At 44.5% G+C, this 12,178-nt stretch overlaps 2 long non-coding RNA genes across 2 annotated transcripts; both read left to right on the top strand.

Moving 5' to 3' along the window:
- The first annotated feature begins 8,595 nt into the window (after positions 1–8,595).
- On the top strand, positions 8,596–9,981 carry LOC306837373. The gene is made up of 3 exons (XR_013780923.1): positions 8,596–8,661; positions 9,567–9,611; positions 9,718–9,981. It is a non-coding gene; the product is annotated as an uncharacterized lncRNA (long non-coding RNA).
- A 3-nt stretch (positions 9,982–9,984) lies between these two features.
- On the top strand, positions 9,985–11,351 carry LOC306837372. The gene is made up of 3 exons (XR_013780922.1): positions 9,985–10,231; positions 10,406–10,498; positions 11,075–11,351. It is a non-coding gene; the product is annotated as an uncharacterized lncRNA (long non-coding RNA).
- Positions 11,352–12,178: the final 827 nt, after the last annotated feature.

Genomic DNA, 12,178 nt, shown 5'->3' with positions numbered 1-12,178 from the left:
GAAGTGGTGAGTAGACAAGCATTGGATCACAGGTGTCAAACTCCAGTCCTGGAGGGCCGGCTTCCTCTGACTTTTATGTGTCTCCCTGCTCTAACACACCTGCTTTAAACCAATGTGTTGTCATCAAGCTCTGCAGAAGCCTGATAACGAGTCAATCGAGTCGTCACCCCTGGCTATGCGCTGGGTCTCCGCCAGTGTAACAGGGACATGGCAGAAGTTGTCCCGAGTGAGTCCAGCCCACCACCCTTGCAGACTCAATGGTGTCATCTGCTTTTGGAGGGAGTGGAGCCAGGTTCCCCCGTCTGTGTTGCTGGGCTCCGCCGTCCGTACACGGGGCAATGCGGGACACAGGGGCAAGGGTCTGCATCGTCCCGTCTACGCAGACCCTGGGCCGTTTCCCTGATCATCAGCCCGCCTAGGGCACCTCACGCTGATGTGGCCAACCTGGATTCACTTGAACCGCAGATCTCACAGCAGGTCCACCGCCATTGTGGTCACATCCTGCGGGCCCTCCAATAATCTCCCTCTCCAACGCCAGCTCCAGCGCCTCCTGCAGAGTGCGGGGGTGCGCCAGCTGGGTCTGAACACGCAGCTCCCTGGGTGTTATGGCACGAACACCACCGCACCACCTCCGCACCACCCAGCCAGCCCTTTGGGTTTGGGTGCGCGTGCGTGCGTGTGCATGCTGCTATGTTGGTGTCAGACGGATGGACCACTCGGACCATCCAACCAACTCGCCCTCCTATCTAAAGTGCATGTTTTGATGATTGTGGGAGGAAGCCGGATTACCCGTGAACCCACACCTCAAGGGAAGAACATGCAAACTCCCCATAGAGGCCCCCCTGGAACACAAGGCCCCAGAGAGTTCTTTTAAATGTTTGGTTTGAAAGAGCCTCTACTTATAACCTCGGTTGGCTTGTTCTGTGACGTCAAGAGTCACGTCATTAATCAGCCTGCAGAAAGCCTCTGTACAGTCTCAACACGTTGTGACGTCACGCTCCGGCTCCAGTATGGTCTAAAACCGATGGGAGGTGGTGCACACATAAAGGTGCTCCTAAGTTGTGACATCACTAAAGCAGTCCACATTTCAATGCTTTAATGAGCCAAACTTAAAGAAAGCTTGTGGTGAACGATCAGCTACTTAGAGGAGCTTACCCATATTATAGAAGATTATTATTAATACTGTGAGCCATATCGATAAGTGAGATGCTATTATTTGACGGCATCTTATAATGATGTGTCTGAACCTAATGATGTTTCTCACAGACTGGGAGGGGCTAAGAGAGTTTAGTGCAAATCAAATAAATGTCTTTAAAATAATAAACAACAACATAACATCAAACACGACTGCAAGATGTGCTCCAAATTATTTAGACTGGCTGTGAATCATATTTTGTTGAGCATGAATGGGTGACCTGTGTATAGTCACTGAACTATTTCACAGTGAGGGCAATAAACTGATGAAGTAAACAAACAAAGTATAGAGAATAAATACATGTGTAACCTCCTGCCTGATAAGAGGGGGACACGTTCTGTCCTTAACAATGTCCGAACATCAACAGAACTTTCCATATCTTTCATTATTCATACATTGGCACACCTGGCTCCACCTAGTGTTACATTTCTGAATTACAAACAAAATATTCAAAGCAAACAGAGATTTCTCAAACCGAGATAAATGAACAAGTAAAGCCCAATTAGCTCCAAACAGTATTATCTATCTATCTGTAAATATCTCTTTAGCCTATGTTTCTATAGGCTATATGTTGGTTTGCATATTTTGTACCTGTGCTTCCGTGCGCGTGTATCTGTGCTTACACGTACAGCTATTTGGTTGGGTGGTCGGATTCGTCCGTGCGCGCGCGCACACACACACACACACACGCACGCACACGCTGCACTCTATGTTGGTGTCCGATAGACGGACGAATCCAACCACCCAACCAGCCCTGTGTGTTTGGGTGCGCGTGTGTGTTTCGTCTGGTTGGTTACATGGTCGGATTCGTTTGTCCGCCTACACACACAAGCTGCAGGCTGCAAGTTATGTTGGTGTCAGACAGATGGACCACTCGGACCATCCAACCAACAAGCCCTGTGTGTGTGTGTTTGTGCAGGCTGGTTGGTCTGACGGTCGGATTCATCTGTCCGTCGCACACCAACATAGCCTGCAGCCTGCAGCGTGTGTGTAGGCTCCAGGCTGCAGGTTATGTTGGTGTCAGAGGGACGAACTACTCCGACCATCCAACCAACTAGCCCTCCTATCTAAAGTGCATGTTTTGATGATTGTGGGAGGAAACCCACGCCTCAAGGGAAGAACATGCAAACTCCCCATAGAGGCCCTGACCCCCTGCAACTCAAGGCCCCAGAGAGTTCTTTTTAATTTTTGGTTTGAAAGAGCCTCTACTTATAACCTCGGTTGGCTCGTTCTGTGACGTCAAGAGTCACGTCATTAATTAGCTGCACGTGCAGAAAGCCTCTGTACAGTCTAACCACGTTGTGACGTCACGCTCCGGCTCCAATATGGTCTAAAACCGATGGGAGGTGGTGCACACATAAAGGTGCTCCTAAGTTGTGACATCACTAAAGCAGTCCACATTTCAATGCTTTAATGAGCCAAACTTAAAGAAAGCTTGTGGTGAACGATCAGCTACTTAGAGGAGCTTACCCATATTATAGAAGATTATTATTAATACTGTGAGCCATATCGATAAGTGAGATGCTATTATTTGACGGCATCTTATAATGATGTGTCTGAACCTAATGATGTTTCTCACAGATTGGGAGGGGCTAAGAGAGTTTAGTGCAAATCAAATAAATGTCTTTAAAATAATAAACAACAACATAACATCAAACACGACTGCAAGATGTGCTCCAAATTATTTAGACTGGCTGTGAATCATATTTTGTTGAGCATGAATGGGTGACCTGTGTATAGTCACTGAACTATTTCACAGTGAGGGCAATAAACTGATGAAGTAAACAAACAAAGTATAGATAATAAATACATGTGTAACCTCCTGCCTGATAAGAGGGGGACACGTTCTGTCCTTAACAATGTCCGAACATCAACAGAACTTTCCATATCTTTCATTATTCATACATTGGCACACCTGGCTCCACCTAGTGTTAAATTTCTGAATTACAAACAAAATATTCAAAGCAAATAGAGATTTCTCAAACCGAGATAAATGAACAAGTAAAGCCCAATTAGCTCCAAACAGTATTATCTATCTATCTGTAAATATCTCTTTAGCCTATGTTTCTATAGGCTATATGTTGGTTTGCATATTTTGTACCTGTGCTTGCGTGCGCGTGTATCTGTGCTTACACGTACAGCTATTTGGTTGGATGGTCGGATTCGTCCCTGCGCGCGCAGACGCACATGCACATGCACACACACGCACACGCGCACACACACACACGCACACACGCTGCACTCTATGTTGGTGTCCGATAGACGGACGAATCCAACCACCCAACCAGCCCTGTGTGTTTGGGTGCGCGTGTGTGTTTCGTCTGGTTGGTTACATGGTCGGATTCGTTTGTCCGCCTACACACACAAGCTGCAGGCTGCAAGTTATGTTGGTGTCAGACAGATGGACCACTCGGACCATCCAACCAACAAGCCCTGTGTGTGTGTTTGTGCAGGCTGGTTGGTCTGACGGTCGGATTCATCTGTCCGTCGCACACCAACATAGCCTGCAGCCTGCAGCGTGTGTGTAGGCTCCAGGCTGCAGGTTATGTTGGTGTCAGAGGGACGAACTACTCCGACCATCCAACCAACTAGCCCTCCTATCTAAAGTGCATGTTTTGATGATTGTGGGAGGAAACCCACGCCTCAAGGGAAGAACATGCAAACTCCCCATAGAGGCCCTGACCCCCTGCAACTCAAGGCCCCAGAGAGTTCTTTTTAATTTTTGGTTTGAAAGAGCCTCTACTTATAACCTCGGTTGGCTCGTTCTGTGACGTCAAGAGTCACGTCATTAATTAGCTGGGCGTGCAGAAAGCCTCTGTACAGTCTAAACACGTTGTGACGTCACGCTCCGGCTCCAATATGGTCTAAACCCGATGGGAGGTGGTGAAGTAAACAAACAAAGTATAGATAATAAATACATGTGTAACCTCCTGCCTGATAAGAGGGGGACACGTTCTGTCCTTAACAATGTCCGAACGTCAACAGAACTTTCCATATCTTTCATTATTCATACATTGGCACACCTGGCTCCACCTATAGTGTTAAATTTCTGAATTACAAACAAAATATTCAAAGCAAACAGATTTCTCAAACCGAGATAAATGAACAAGTAAAGCCCAATTAGCTCCAAACAGTATTATCTATCTACCTTTGTAAATATCTCTTTAGTCTATGTTTCTATAGGCTATATGTTGGTTTGCATATTTTGCCCATGTGCTTGCGTGCGCGTGTATCTGTGCTTACACGTGTATTTGGTTGGATGGTCGGATTCGTCCGTGCGCGCGCGCAGACACGCACACGCTGCACGCTGTGTTGGACTTGCGGTCAACGACAGATGAACGAATCCAACCATCCAACCAGACCTGCGTGAAGTTGGCCCCCCACCCCACGCAAAACTTCGGGGTCAGGTACCTGATTTTTGTCGTCTCCTTGGTTTGACTTGTCAGTTAACAGGTGGACGGAACAGGACGGGCTTTCTTGTAGTCGTGATGCAATGATGGAAATAAAACTGTTTTAATAACAATAATAATATTAAAATAAAGATACGGTGAAAAACCAATTCAGTATACATAAATAATTTTTTTTTTAAAAATAAATAAAATATAAATAGAACTACAAAAGGTTTTGAACTCACAGTGACAAAAATAAAATAAAAAAGCTGGAAAAAAAACTTTGAATAAGAAATGATGAGTTAAAAAATTAAAATGACGTGATGAAATAAAAAATAAATATACGGAAATTATTATTAATGTATAAAAGAATAAAAGGAAACTAAAATAGTCAATAAAAGGATAAACTCAAACGGAAATCAAAGTGTGCCAATGTCACTACTTGTACGAATTCTTTTCTGACTTAAGGGGGTTCTGGTCCTCAACTGGTGAGTGGGGCCCGAAAGTGGCTCATGACCGTGGACTGTAAAATGACCCATGAGTGGATGGCAGGAATGTCCATATCGCGAGTGGCTCCTGTTTTCTTTCATTAACGAGTTAATTTCTTGAGGAAAAAAACCCAGATTTGACTTAATGCATGAAAGCCGGAGTGTCAACCCAGAGATAAATTATAATAATAATAAAAACAGGAATGTAGCGGTCACAGGAGAACACTGTACGTTTGTCTGCTTAGGGGTCAGTACTTTATGTAAATGTCATTAAAATAACTTTTGTTGTTTGAACAAATACGAGAGGGTCGATTTGTCCCGTAGAGAGTGGTTCACACGAAACACATAATCAACTACTGACTTTACAACATGAACCGTTACACTGTCCCCCCCTTACTGAATCCCTCGCCCCGAGGGATCACAAACAAAGTCCCTGAGGCGACCCGGGGGGCCTTTTCCGTCTCCAGGGCCGAGTCGTCACCCCTGGCTATGCGTTGGGTCTCGGCCAGTGTAACAGGGACATGGCAGAAGTTGTCCCGAGTGAGTCCAGCCCACCAACCTTGCAGACTCAATGGTGTCATCTGCTTTTGGAGGGAGTGGAGCCAGGTTCCCCCGTCTGTGTTGCTGGGCTCCGCCGTCCGTACACGGGGCAATGCGGGACACAGGGGCAAGGGTCTGCATCGTCCCGTCTACGCAGACCCTGGGCCGTTTCCCTGATCATCAGCCCGCCTAGGGCACCTCACGCTGATGTGGCCAACCTGGATTCACTTGAACCGCAGATCTCACAGCAGGTCCACCGCCATTGTGGTCACATCCTGCGGGCCCTCCAATAATCTCCCTCTCCAACGCCAGCTCCAGCACCTCCTGCAGAGTGCGGGGGTGCGCCAGCTGGGTCTGAACACGCAGCTCCCTGGGTGTTATGGCACGAACACCACCGCACCACCTCCGCACCACCCAGCCAGCCCTTTGGGTTTGGGTGCGCGTGCGTGCGTGTGCATGCTGCTATGTTGGTGTCAGACGGATGGACCACTCGGACCATCCAACCAACTCGCCCTCCTATCTAAAGTGCATGTTTTGATGATTGTGGGAGGAAGCCGGATTACCCGTGAACCCACACCTCAAGGGAAGAACATGCAAACTCCCCATAGAGGCCCCCCTGGAACACAAGGCCCCAGAGAGTTCTTTTAAATGTTTGGTTTGAAAGAGCCTCTACTTATAACCTCGGTTGGCTTGTTCTGTGACGTCAAGAGTCACGTCATTAATCAGCCTGCAGAAAGCCTCTGTACAGTCTAAACACGTTGTGACGTCACGCTCCGGCTCCAATATGGTCTAAACCCGATGGGAGGTGGTGAAGTAAACAAACAAAGTATAGATAATAAAAACATGTGTAACCTCCTGCCTGATAAGAGGGGGACACGTTCTGTCCTTAACAATGTCCGAACGTCAACAGAACTTTCCATATCTTTCATTATTCATACATTGGCACACCTGGCTCCACCTAGTGTTAAATTTCTGAATTACAAACAAAATACTGAAAGCAAACAGATTTCTCAAACAGAGATAAATGAACAAGTAAAGCCCAATTAGCTCCAAACGGTATTATCTATCTCTGTAAATATCTATTTAGTCTATGTTTCTATAGGCTATATGTTGGTTTGCATATTTTGTCCGTGTGCTTCCGTGCGCGTGTATCTGTGCTTACACGTGTATATGGTTGGATGGTCGGATTCGTCCGTGCGCGCGCGCAGACACACACGCACACGTTGCACGCTGTGTTGGTGTCCGATGGACGGACGAATCCAACCACCCAACCAGCCCTTTGTGTTTGGGTGCGCGTGCGTGCGTGCGTGCGTCTGTCCGTTTACACACACACACACACGCTGCAGGCTGCAGGTTATGTTGGTGTCAGACAGAAGGACCACTCGGACCATCCAACCAACAAGCCCTGTGTGTGTTAGGGTGTGCGTGCGGGTGTGTGTTTGTGCAGGCTGGTTGGTCTGACGGTCGGATTCATCTGTCCGTCACACCAACGTAGTCTGCAGCCTGCAGCGTGTGTGTAGGCTCCAGGCTGCAGGCTATGTTGGTGTCAGACGGACGAACCACTTCGACCATCCAACCAACTAGCCCTCCTATCTAAAGTGCATGTTTTGATGATTGTGGGGGGAAACCCACGCCTCAAGGGAAGAACATGCAAACTCCCCACAGAGGCCCCGACCCCCCTGGAACACAAGGTCCCAGAGAGCTCGTAAGTGTTTGCAGGCTGGTTGGTCGGATTCGTCCGTCGATCGGACACCAACATAGTGTGCAGGCAGCCTGCACCCAGCACGCACACACACATGCTGGAGGCTGCACTATGTTGGTGTCAGAGGGACGAACCACTTGGACCATCCAACCAACTAGCCCTCCTATCTAAAGTGCATGTTTTGATGATTGTGGGAGGAAGCCGGATTACCCGTGAACCCACACCTCAAGGGAAGAACATGCAAACTCCCCATAGAGGCCCCCCTGGAACACAAGGTCCCAGAGAGTTCTTTTTAATGTTTAGTTTGAAAGAGCCTCTACTTATAACCTCGGTTGGCTTGTTCTGTGACGTCAAGAGTCACGTCATTAATTAACTGCGCGTGCAGAAAGCCTCTGTACAGTCTAAACACGTTGTGACGTCACGCTCCGGCTCCAATATGGTCTAAAACCGATGGGAGGTGGTGAAGTAAACAAACAAAGTATAGATAATAAATACATGTGTAACCTCCTGCCTGATAAGAGGGGGACACGTTCTGTCCTTAACAATGTCCGAACATCAACAGAACTTTCCATATCTTTCATTATTCATACATTGGCACACCTGGCTCCACCTAGTGTTACATTTCTGAATTACAAACAAAATACTGAAAGCAAACAGAGATTTCTCAAACAGAGATAAATGAACAAGTAAAGCCCAATTAGCTCCAAACAGTATTATCTATCTATCTGTAAATATCTCTTTAGCCTATGTTTCTATAGGCTATATGTTGGTTTGCATATTTTGTACCTGTGCTTGCGTGCGCGTGTATCTGTGCTTACACGTACAGCTATTTGGTTGGATGGTCGGATTCGTCCCTGCGCGCGCAGACGCACATGCACATGCACACACACGCACACGCGCACACACACACACGCACACACGCTGCACTCTATGTTGGTGTCCGATAGACGGACGAATCCAACCACCCAACCAGCCCTGTGTGTTTGGGTGCGCGTGTGTGTTTCGTCTGGTTGGACAAAAGCATATTATAGAAGATTATTATTAATACACTCAAAAAACTGATTCAAGCCCTTCTTAGATGTGACACACTTAAGTATTGTTGAATTTATTAAAAAATATCGAGTTTTAAAATATAGACAGATATATTTAGTCAGTGAAACATAAACTTTCTCATAATTGATCCTGTGGGATTGATTTGATGTTGATTAACGCAAAATAAATGAGTTCAGAATTTGGAGCCGCCCTTTGCGCATGCGCATAATCTTCGCGGACATAACGTCTTTCGGCTGGATTAGACCACATCAACCGTAATCGGGAAACCTGCAGCAGGTTGGAGCTCGGTCTTTGGTAAGTATTAATTGTTTTTTATAACTGTAATACTGTAGACTGTACCGCTGGTGTATTCAGTGCTATATACCACAATTCGTGTAATGTTTGTGGGGGTGAACTTTACTTTTAAAGTCCGAGTTTGCGTGCTAGCTTGGTAACCTCCAACATGGCCGCTAGTTTAATAGTCCAGAAATGAACACGGCAGTCGGAAAACTGCACGATGATTGTGAGGTGAACGAATTTGCCCTCACTTATTATATAACATAAGTCAGGCCGGGATGAACGTGAGGACCAGCGTGAGCGGGTAAGATTATTGACTCGACAGTCGGAGATAAATGCATGTAATGTCTGCCCATGTAGTTTTACTTTATTCAATGTGTGTGCTTCCGCTGGGTCCGCTGCGTTGCGTGTCAGCTCCGGCACTCCGGAGACTGCCTGTATGTGTGTTTGAATGCGTGTTTATAAGGATTATATAGTGTTTTATACCTCATAAAGAGTATTATCTCGCGCTATCGCGAGTGACTCTGGTTGAAGTTCAGGCACCAGATCCTGTTGGTGTTGAGCTTGCCCTGTTTTGTTGAACTCCATCATCTCCGCCGGTCTCTGCCTCTTTTACACCCTCTCTCCTTCAGTAAAGCTGTCGATTAAGCAGTAAATGTAGATTCTAGGTTATAGATGGTCAGTGAATACATGCAGGAAGGTTAATATTGTTCCTGTGTTTATTTTAATAAAATGGCAGAATTTAAAATAATCTCATGTCTTGAATTTAATTATTGAAACTTAATTGTTTGTCAAATAATGGGTAGCCTATTCTAAATGTTATCTTGTTTTATTGGTCAGAGCTTTAATTCAATTGCAACTTGTCTGCATTTCTGGGTATTCTGGTACTTGCACTCACAACTTAATGTTATCATCTTTTGCAGATTGATCTTTTTTTTCAAGCTTCATGTGGCAGCCTCTTAGTGATTGTAAGTAATAGGTTATGTGTTTAATGCTGGTACAAGCTGATCTCTATCATTGTCATCCTTTTGATGTGATGTTATATATGCTAATTCTCTTTATTCTCTATTTCAGGACTATGAACGTGGCAGTGTAAAGAATGCAGTTTGGAACTATCTAGCAGGTATTTGTTGTTGCAGCATTTTAGGCAGACTCACGGGCATTTAAGGGGCAGTTATCGCTATCCATGTCCATATGCAGATTGCCCATGCAGGTTTTAGTACATGGAGTAAGCTACTAAATCATACATACAAAGTTCATGGTAAACAGCAAACTCCCAAAACAGCAGAAGTAGCTACATTCAAGTGTCATGAACAGAGGCCCATGATTGAGGAATTCCAGCAGAGTGAAGTAAGTTAACTTGTAACTTGTATTGATATTTAACTGTAAGAAAATGGTAATTTTTTCTAAAGATTTTTAAAAATATATTTTTCAGATTAATGAGGAGTTCTTGCGGATCACTACAAAGCCACTGAAGTCAAAGTTTATGTCACAACTGGACCACTTTTCACTCAAGTTGATGCAGATCTTCAAAAGCAAAGGAGTGAAGGGGCAACAAATCAAAGACGTTCTGGCAAAAATAGATTTGGTAAGTAGAAATACTCGAACCGTTTATATATATATATATATATATATATGTATGTGTGTGTGTGTTAGTTTATCTTGTTTTTTCACACCCTCTAGTCAACTTGCCCCCCTCCCTGTGCCACTGTTGCACCAATATTTAGCCAAATTCTGTTTTGATTTTTCACCCCTGCTTTAGTGTGACGACATTGACACCAGGAGGGAGTGCATCCTGAGAAGCCTTGTTATCTACCTCAATGAAGATCCAGACACTTTCTTCGAGGAATATCTGGTAAGTCAATAGTTCGTCTTACACAGTAGCATGAAATAGTGTTACAGATTCATATTTACATATATTGTGGTCCTTTGAGCTCAACACACTACAACTTTTTGGCATTTTGTAAACAATGTGGCTCTTTGAATTTTTATTTTGGTTTGAAATCACTGGTAGGTGCAAGAAAAGACAGAGTCAGAGTCTCCTAAGCTGATAGTGGCAAATGGTCGGAGGCCCTGTGGAGTAAAACAGCTATTTCTGTCCCACAGGTCCATCTCTATAGGGATGTGGTTGCCTAAAGGATCATTTAGCAGCAATTGCATTATGTTCATGGCTGCTTGCTGAAGTTATTTACTGGCCCAATGTCAAACATATTATTTTATATATATATATATATATATATGGTTAACTTTCCAATCACATTTAACTCATGATAGATACATGATTGATTTGACAAGCAATGAGGACTTAAAAAAAAAATTCAAATTCATATATAACACATTACAGATGCATGCCACAAAACAGTTGATTTTCTGTTAGTGGTGTTCAGCCTTTTATCTAATACAAGTGTTATGTTTTTGTGTTGTTGTTCAGGCCTCCGCCACTGAGGATGCAGAAAGGGACATTGATCCTCACGGTCATGGGGATATACATAATCCGTGGAGATGGCGAGAGGCAGCCAGAGGATGTGGGAGTTGTTATCGAAGGCATCAAAGTCCTGAGCAACGTGGACAGTGTCATCATGGGGGTCATAATGATGTTTGGGCTCATTTATGCCCTGGATCTAAACTTTCCAGACAACCTCAAGTACACATTTGAGTTTTTCTAGAAGATCCTAATGAACCTGGATGGGCACAAGCTGAACACAAAGATACAGCAGCTGAAAAATGAGGTGAACACTTGTTGGCAAAGTTCATCATCGGATCTTTATTTTTGGTTGTATTGTTCTTGCCTTCATTTTCACCCCATATAAAGACACTCTATGACCTACAACATTTTGGACTTGAGAATTGACTCAGAATTGACTTAAGTTACAGGGAAGAAGAGGCTGTTTATTGAACTGCTGGAAGTACACGATCAACATCATATGCAGTCATGGGGAGTGGAGAGAGATTACGGGGGTTTAGACTGGATGAACAGTTTGCTCACTTTACCTCCACATTTTATCTCTGAGTGTGACTACCCTCCACACTTCTCACATCCATTGTCTCCTCCATCACTCATGTCAGGATAAATGGAGTTCGTTTCATGTTTTGTTTTTACTGGCTTACATTCAAAGGACATTTTCTACTAGCATCCCATTAATATCAGATTCCTGGTCTGTGAATGTTAATTTTCTTATTTTTGTTTGTTGCCAATTTGATCCATGGGAATTTAGTTTTTGCCTTGTTTTCTTTTCTTTATCTCTAGTACATTAAGGCTAATGGCTTTTGTAACGACTGTTTCATTAACTCAACAATACTTGTCAGCTTTTCAACCTTTTCTGTTAACTGCTGTATTGTGTCCATTTTAGGTTTTCTTCCTGTGCTTTCCTCCTTCACGCTAGGACACTGAGTTGCATTTATCTCAACCTGAGTACTGTGCACATTTGTGTGCTTTTGACGAGTGACTGGACCATGGCGACGCTGTCTTTCACTTTCATCACTCATCACCTTTTTCAGTTGTTTCAGGATAGCTTCATCAGTGACTGTAGTATCT

Source organism: Symphodus melops, assembly GCF_947650265.1.
Source record: "Symphodus melops genome assembly, chromosome: 16".
NCBI lineage: Eukaryota > Metazoa > Chordata > Actinopteri > Labriformes > Labridae > Symphodus > Symphodus melops.
The sequence above is the reverse complement of the archived record's forward strand: the minus strand, read 5'-3'. Positions and strand labels throughout refer to the sequence as shown.